Source organism: Oncorhynchus keta, chromosome 21, assembly GCF_023373465.1.
Source record: "Oncorhynchus keta strain PuntledgeMale-10-30-2019 chromosome 21, Oket_V2, whole genome shotgun sequence".
Taxonomy (NCBI): Eukaryota; Metazoa; Chordata; class Actinopteri; order Salmoniformes; family Salmonidae; genus Oncorhynchus; species Oncorhynchus keta.
Window position 1 is genome coordinate 14,023,331 of NC_068441.1, and position 9,217 is coordinate 14,032,547.

The 9,217-nt window shown below is 48.9% G+C and overlaps 1 pseudogene; it reads right to left on the reverse strand.

Annotated features, from left to right (window-relative positions):
• Positions 1–6,134: 6,134 nt before the first annotated feature.
• On the reverse strand, positions 6,135–8,834 carry LOC118399851 (complement C3-like; annotated as a pseudogene).
• Positions 8,835–9,217: the final 383 nt, after the last annotated feature.

Here is a 9,217-nt window from a genome sequence, read left to right on the forward strand (position 1 = left end):
TGACCTATTCAGCCTTATCCTCCCAGGACAGTCATGACAGTTTAGTTTAGAATTAGATTAGAATGATTTGTTCCTTTTTAGGCCTTATCAATCGTTAATTGAATCTTGCTTATTGACCATGTTTGTCATGTCCATGCTCAGCCATAATGTCATTTACAGTAGGCCTTGACCCTATATCAGTGTGAATGCTATTGAAGCCATGCAATTACTTAGAACAATGTGGACACAAATGGCTTCAAGTTAATGTATGTAGCAATGATAGGTCTACATTTTGTTATTTGTATCTGTAATCCATATAGCAAACTATAGTTTATTAACATTGGAATTGGAATTGATTCCAAGACAATAGATAAAAGAGTGTAAATACACAAACTGAAGCAACCATGGAGCACGTTCTGATTGGTCAGTCAGGGGCCAAGCCTCGACACACACAACTTTTACTTGTTTATTCATCAAAACCCAGCCCTTTCGCACGCCGATAACTGTGATAGTGAAAATAGCGAAAATATTTCTGACACACCAATGATCCTATAGTGCTACCGCCTGGCTTAGATTTAACATTGTGTTAGGTTTGTTAAAATAGAGCCCATAGTGACCTATTTGTGGTTGGATTGAAGGTGTGGAGTTATTATAGTGGGTTAGTGGGCTAGAATAATAGCATAGTGTGTATTATCATAAGCCATTTAATGTGTTTCTAAGCTCTCTAAATGTTTTAGTTGGAACATTCTGAAAATTCTGTGGCAGTGATTTCAGTTTAAAATGTTGAAGTCAGAATTTCATGAATAAGTTCATTTGTTTATGAAGTATGAATGGTATCGAAAAGCTGTGTTGAAGCAATCTACAGTGCCTTGCAAAGTATTCATCCCCCTTGGCGTTTTTCCTATTTTGTTGCATTACAACTTGTAATTTAAATGAATTTATTTGGATTCCATGTAATGGACATACACAAAATAGTCCACATTTGTGAAGTGAAATTAAAAAAATTACTTGTTTAAAAGAATGTTTAATAAAAGAGAGCCACACACTCTAGGAGCTCAGATGCAAAAATGTAATACCAACGTTTTGACAGCCAAGCTGTCTTCATCAGGGTATAATCACAAACACTGCAGGATGACTCGTTTATATAGTGTCAAAAGACACAGGTGTCTGTAATCATGGCCAAGAGTGGCCTAATATCATTGGTTAATAATCAAATATTAAAATGTCATACAAAGAACAGCATACAAACAACAAATGGATAGCATACGATCATAGATTAATTTGACTACACAAGTTTACAAACAATTACAATGGCAAAGTCACAATAATCACAAGAATGGCTTCAGATACCTTCAGAAATCAAATAATTAGTTAAATAAAGTCCACCAGTGTGCAATCTAAGTGTGAAATGATCTGTCACATGATCTCAGTATATATACACCTGTTCTGAAAGGCCCCAGAGTCTGCAACACCACTAAGCAAGGGGCACCACCAAGCAAGCGGCACCAAGAAGAATAAGGAGCAATCCAAACAGTTCAGGGACAAAGTTGTGGAGAAGTACAGATCAGGGTTGGGTTATAAAAAAATATCTATAAACATCCCACGGAGCATCATTAAATCCATTATTAAAATATTGAAATAATATGGCACCACAACAAACCTGCTAAGAGAGGGCCGCCCACCAAAACTCACGGACCCGGCATAGAGGGCATTAATCAGAGAGACAACGAAGAGAAGAAAGATACTCCAATCTCTGCTGTGGAGCTTTGGTTATCTGCCCATAGGAATACTTTAAGCAGTGCACTCCACAGAGCTGGGCTTTATGGAAGAGTGGCCAGAAAAAAGCCCATTGCTTAAAGAAAAAAATAAGCAAACATGTTTGGTGTTCGCCGAAAGGCATGTGGGAGACTCCCCAAACATATGGAAGAAGGTGCTCTGGTCACCTTCCAGCAGGACAATGATCCTAAGCATAGTGCTAAAGCAACACTCAAGTGGTTTAAGGGGAAACATTTAAATGTCTTGGAATGGCCTAGTCAAAGCCCAGATCTCAATCCAATTGAGAATCTGTGTTATGACTTAAATATTGCTGTACACCAGTGGAACCCATCCAACTTGAAGGAGCTGGAGCAGTTTTGCCTTGAAGAATGGACAAAATCCCAGTGGCTAGATGTTCCAAGCTTATAGAGACGTACCTCAAGACTTGCGGCTGTAATTGCTGCAAAAGGTGGCTCTACAAAGTATTGACTTTGGGGTGAGGGTGAATAGTTATGCACGCTCAAGTTTTCAGTTTTTTTGTCTTATTTCTTCTTTGCATCACAATAACAAATATTTTGCATCTTCAAAGTGGTAGGCATGTTGTGTAAATAAAAAAATAAAAAAATCTATTTTAATTCCAGGTTGTAAGGCAACAAAATAGGATAAATGGGGGTGAATACCTTTGCAAGCCACTGTATGTTGAGTCAGACTGCACATGTCAACGTTGGGTTGGTGTTTGTAGCTGTAACGGATCATTAGCAGTGGTGATTCCAAAATTAGCCTTTGACGTCTATGGAGCTTTTATGCATATGTAAATGGTTATAGCTCAAAAAGTACAAATATCATGTGTTTTTTGACAAACAATCTAAGTTGAGTCAGTCTGTTTCAGCTACAGTCTGTAGCTGAAACAGATTTATGTTCATTTTTTTATTTCTCCAAATGGTTTTATTATGCACAATGCACAGTGTACATAATTAACTGGTCATTTTCTGACAGAATATATTCCAAGTGGTCACACTCTAACTATATTTGTTGTGTTCAAATGAGCACAGTGAGTAGCTTACTGACTGCCTGCTGTATGTTTGGTGAACACAAATATCCAAGTTTGCAATGTTACGAAAATGGAAATATAACAAAACAAGAAGAGAAACTAGACAGGGCAACCGAAGGTCGTGATCTGGTTGAGAAACTACTCCGAGACAGACTTCTCTGTCGTCTCTGGACTGGCAGTCTGATTGTGAGGGCCAGTCCTCTATCCATGTCTGTTTTCCTAGATCGTATTTGTACTGCCGCAGTCCGTGTTCACCCACTCTGTGACTCAACTTTCTTCTGCATACTGCAGCGCTCTTCATCACACATACACGTCTCCGAGAGACAGTCTGCTCGGGGTACCGTCCTCCCTCTGTAGGTGGTAGAACTTCACACAGTCCTTCTGATTGTAGTACTCATATACAGAGACGGCAGCTGGCTTTAGAACTGTGGATCTCAAAATATATTTTGTCTGCTATCTTATGGGATACCCACACCCTGATCTGTTTCACCTGTCCTTGTCATTGTCTTCACCCCCAACAGGTGTCGCTTATTTCCCCTGGTGTATTTATCCCTGTGTTTCCTGTCTCTCTGTGCCAGTTCGTCTTGTCAAGTCAATCAGTGTGTTTTTCCCGTGCTCCTGCTTTTTCTTATCTCTTTTGCTAGTCCTCCCGGTTTTGACCATACTGCCTGCCCCGACTCTGAACCCGCCTGCCTGACCATACTGCCTGCCCCGACTCTGAACCCGCCTGCCTGACCATACTGCCTGCCCCGACTCTGAACCCGCCTGCCTGACCATACTGCCTGCCCCGACTCTGAACCCGCCTGCCTGACCATACTGCCTGCCCCGACTCTGAACCCGCCTGCCTGACCATACTGCCTGCCCTGACTCTGAACCCGCCTGCCTGACCATACTGCCTGCCCTGACTCTGAACCCGCCTGCCTGACCATACTGCCTGCCCTGACTCTGAACCCGCCTGCCTGACCATACTGCCTGCCCCGACTCTGAACCCGCCTGCCTGACCATACTGCCTGCCCCGACTCTGAACCCGCCTGCCTGACCATACTGCCTGCCCTGACTCTGAACCCGCCTGCCTGACCATACTGCCTGCCCTGACTCTGAACCCGCCTGCCTGACCATACTGCCTGCCCCGACTCTGAACCCGCCTGCCTGACCATACTGCCTGCCCCGACTCTGAACCCGCCTGCCTGACCATACTGCCTGCCCCGACTCTGAACCCGCCTGCCTGACCATACTGCCTGCCCCGACTCTGAACCCGCCTGCCTGACCATACTGCCTGCCCCTGACTCTGAACCCGCCTGCCTGACCATACTGCCTGCCCCGACTCTGAACCCGCCTGCCTGACCATACTGCCTGCCCTGACTCTGAACCCGCCTGCCTGACCATACTGCCTGCCCTGACTCTGAACCCGCCTGCCTGACCATACTGCCTGCCTGACCATACTGCCTGCCCTGACTCTGAACCCGCCTGCCTGACCATACTGCCTGCCCTGACTCTGAACCCGCCTGCCTGACCATACTGCCTGCCCTGACTCTGAACCCGCCTGCCTGACCATACTGCCTGCCCTGACTCTGAACCCGCCTGCCTGACCATACTGCCTGCCCTGACTCTGAACCCGCCTGCCTGACCATACTGCCTGCCCTGACTCTGAACCCGCCTGCCTGACCATACTGCCTGCCCCGACTCTGAACCCGCCTGCCTGACCATACTGCCTGCCCTGACTCTGAACCCGCCTGCCTGACCATACTGCCTGCCCGACCTGAACCCGCCTGCCTGACCATACTGCCTGCCCTGACTCTGAACCCGCCTGCCTGACCATACTGCCTGCCCTGACTCTGAACCCGCCTGCCTGACCATACTGCCTGCCCTGACTCTGAACCCGCCTGCCTGACCATACTGCCTGCCCTGACTCTGAACCCGCCTGCCTGACCATACTGCCTGCCCTGACTCTGAACCCCCGCCTGACCCTGCCCTGACTCTGAACCCGCCTGCCTGACCATACTGCCTGCCCTGACTCTGAACCCGCCTGCCTGACCATACTGCCTGCCCTGCTCTGAACCCGCCTGCCTGACCATACTGCCTGCCCTGACTCTGAACCCGCCTGCCTGACCATACTGCCTGCCCTGACTCTGAACCCGCCTGCCTGACCATACTGCCTGCCCTGACTCTGAACCCGCCTGCCTGACCATACTGCCTGCCCTGACTCTGAACCCGCCTGCCTGACCATACTGCCTGAACCCGCCCCTGACTCTGAACCCGCCTGCCTGACCATACTGCCTGCCCTGACTCTGAACCCGCCTGCCTGACCATACTGCCTGCCCTGACTCTGAACCCGCCTGCCTGACCCTGCCTGCCATACTCTGAACCCGCCTGCCCTGACCATACTCTGAACCCGCCTGCCTGACCATACTGCCTGCCCTGACTCTGAACCCGCCTGCCTGACCATACTGCCTGCCCTGACTCTGAACCCGCCTGCCTGACCATACTGCCTGCCCTGACTCTGAACCCGCCTGCCTGACCATACTGCCTGCCCTGACTCTGAACCCGCCTGCCTGACCATGAACCCGCCTGCCTGACCATACTGCCTGCCCTGACTCTGAACCCGCCTGCCTGACCATACTGCCTGCCCTGACTCTGAACCCGCCTGCCTGACCATACTGCCTGCCCCTGACTCTGAACCCGCCTGCCTGACCATACTGCCTGCCCTGACTCTGAACCCGCCTGCCTGACCATACTGCCTGCCCTGACTCTGAACCCGCCTGCCTGACCATACTGCCTGCCCTGACTCTGAACCCGCCTGCCTGACCATACTGCCTGCCCTGACTCTGAACCCGCCTGCCTGACCATACTGCCTGCCCTGACTCTGAACCCGCCCTGACCATACTGCCTGCCCCTGAACCTGCCTGCCTGACCAACCCGCCCTGCCTGAACCCGCCTGCCTGACCCTGCCTGCCCTGACTCTGAACCCGCCTGCCTGACCATACTGCCTGCCCTGACTCTGAACCCGCCTGCCTGACCATACTGCCTGCCCTGACTCTGAACCCGCCTGCCTGACCATACTGCCTGCCTAAGCACCAGCCTGCCTGACCATACTGCCTGCCTTGACTCTGAACCCGCCTGCCTGACCATACTGCCTGCCTAACCACCAGCCTGCCTGCCACTCTGTACCTACTGGACTCTGACCTTGTTATGATCTTTTTGCCTATCCATGACCATTATCTTGCCTGCCCCTTGGATGCTAATAAATATCAGAGACTCTGCCTCCTGTGTCTGCCTGTAGGTCTCGCCCTGTGCCCTTATAGAGAGAGCCCCTTTCAGACAGAACTTTATCCCTCTCAAATGTATCTACCTAGTGCATCCTCCGCTCTGGAAACTTTTTCAGATTGTCTGTATCTATGATGAAGCCTGTCAGCAAGCCGATGTCCAGGACAGAAAATGTTGCGTCTCTCTCCAAGTTACGATGAACCATCTGAATAGTGAGCATGAACAACTCCTTGGCATCCTCGTTGGCTTGTTTTGTCCATCTTACTGAGGGTGAGAGAGAGGTCACTGCCCTTTTCCTCTGGCTGAGCATTGTACAGCTTCACCACCGACACAGTCGCCTCAATATTTCCTGAGGCTTTTACTGTCAGGTTCATGTCTATGGCGTTAACCTTGTCATTATGACTGAGGATCTGGTTCTTGTTGTTAATGGACCACTTGGCAACTGATGCTCTGTCGGCCACTTCTACGTGGATGTTCAGGTCAATGTCCTTTCGTTCCTTCACGTTGCTCCAATACTCAGCCACAGCCTGGAACACCATGATGGTGGACTGTGTGGATCCGTATCCCCCTCCCACCTTGTTCTGCGTGTTGAGCCACTTGACAATGTAGCCGGCCTCTTCGATAGCCTTCACCTTGACCACGGCCAGTACAATGTGGCCTCCAGCGTGTACTGATTACCATCAGGTACTGGCCAGTGGTCAAGCTGTGGAGATGCAAACTTCAGTAGGGTCTCCTTGTTGAGTTTTCCTGCATTGGCCAGAGCATAGGAGGTCATAGCTATAGCATAGGGGTTATTTAGGGTGGCCAGATGCCTCTCCAGGTACGTTACTGCCTTAATCATACTGCCTGGAAGGCTGTTGACAGACTGCTCACACAGTGAGCTTGCCTCTTGCATGGCGATGAGAACGAAGGCTGTCATTGAGGTGTCAATGTCCGACCCCCTCATGTTACCTGTTATCTCTGCATGAATGACGGGAGCAAACTCACTGAAGATGCCATCAGGCTGTTGTGTGTGCAGGATCAGCCACTTGACTGTACTACAGAGCACTTTTCTCCAGAACACTGATCAGAGTACTGGACATGGCAAACACCTTCGCTACATACACTGTCAGCCAAGTGCTGCTCTTTATGCTGACCCAGGCAGTGTAGGGGCCATCATATTTACGGTATGGCAGCTCTAAGTTGATGTACTTGATGGTTGTGCTTAGTTTGTCCAAGCCAATTTCCTCCCACTTTTTGGTGTTGTACAGGTAGTGTGTAGTAATGACAGGCAGGGTCATGTATATCATGATCTCTACCCCACTCCCGACTGGCTGAACTATCAGATTGCCCAGTTAGTCTCCACTGATGGCCTGCTCCACCAGCACACTGATCAGTGTGACAGCATCAGAGTTTGGCACCTGGTTCCTAGGCACTCCACTGGGTATGTGTGCCGTCTGCTCCCCACCATGTTTAGCAGGGTTCAGGAGTATGATGGTTTCCTTCTTGACTAGCACCCCCTCAGCCACAATGAGCAGGTACCTCTTAACCCCATTGTCATTGTTGTAGGAGTGTTTCACAGAAGCCTTGACCTCGATGGAGTGCAGGCCTAGCTTAACAGGGATAATGGCACGGGACGACCCGGCTGGACATGTTCACTTCCTGACTGTATCCTTCCACATAATGCTCTCAGGGAACACACGTCTAGACCAAAAGTCTTCAGAACGCACACTGCGTGGGAGTAGCGGTGCGCTGTGTTTGAAGTTGTCCTTCTTGGAGGCCATCTAGTTACTGGCCATAGTAGTGATGACGTCACTGATGGTCACTGCTCATCTCTGCCTGCCACTATCAGTACAGCTGGGGTCTGTTCTGATCCGAGTCCCTTTAGGATTATCCGTCTCAAATACCAGACCAGCATCCCAGAACACCCCCATACTGTCTGCTCCTTCTCCAGCTGTACAGCCTGTATCATGCTTTTCTATTGTGTTCTAGCTCTTGGTGTGTGTAATACAGTGTTTGTTGTTGAGTATGCAGACTCCCTTGTCTACAGCCACCAGTTGCACTCTAGATCCCGGGTCTCCAGTGATGGTCAGACTGAAAGCCCTACAAGGCATACAGGACGCATTGGGCCTGGTCGACGTCACTTTCAGTGAGTCCATGCATGAGACCTTTATGTCAACCCAGACAGAATCTGTCACCAAGTCAGCTGTTCCGACATGGTTATACGCTACAATACGTAATTACGGAAGCATCTCCTTGGAAATGGGAACCGACAGTCTCACCGGTGCGCTGCTCTGTCTCTTGAATCTTCCCGCGTTCACCAGCTGACCTCTGCTCAGGAACATGTATGTAAGGTCATGGCTCTGTATGGGGAGGCATCCAAGGTTCAGGTTGATCTTAATGGTGCCTCCTATCTTCAGATCATTTGAGTCAACCCTGACATGGAAGAAATTCTTGATGGAAGTCCTGTAGGGGTAGGGGAGAGCCTTCATGCTGGCCTCAGCCTGTCTGGTGGGGAGGATAGCTGGGTCCTTGGTCTTCACAAAGATCTCCACTCCATTGGCTGTAGAGTTTCAGGATTTGTAATGTAAACCGAGTCAAAGGGCATGCCAGGTTTGAAGTATTCGGTTGTTCTCTTGAAGAGGATGGTGTATGGCGAAGAGACGATCGGGATACCTCTTCTCTGCCTCCACCATCTCACCCCCTCTCTCTGTTAACACACTGACTGACACGTAGTGGGCTGACTGACCAGCTGATGGATGTCTATGAAAGTCTGTGTGATGTATTCAAACACAAACAGAACACAGAACACAGAACAACATAGTTTTTGACTGCACTGGGTGTTTAAATGTATAAAATGGACAGTAAATTATTAATTAGGTAATTGACTTTGATGTACTATTAAAGCCTAAGCTAACTAATGCCTTCAGTTTCAGCTGAAGTCGGAAGTTTACATATTCTTAGGTTGGAGTCATTAAAACTCATTTTTCAACCACTCTACAAATTTCTTGTAAACAAACATAGTTTTGGCAAGTCGGTTAGGATATCTACTTTGTGCATGACACAAGTCATTTTTCCAACAATTGATTATTTCACTGAAAATTTACTGTATCACAATTCCAGTGGGTCAGCAGTTTACATACACTAAGTTGACTGTGCCTTTAAACAGCTTGGAAAATTCCAGAAAAT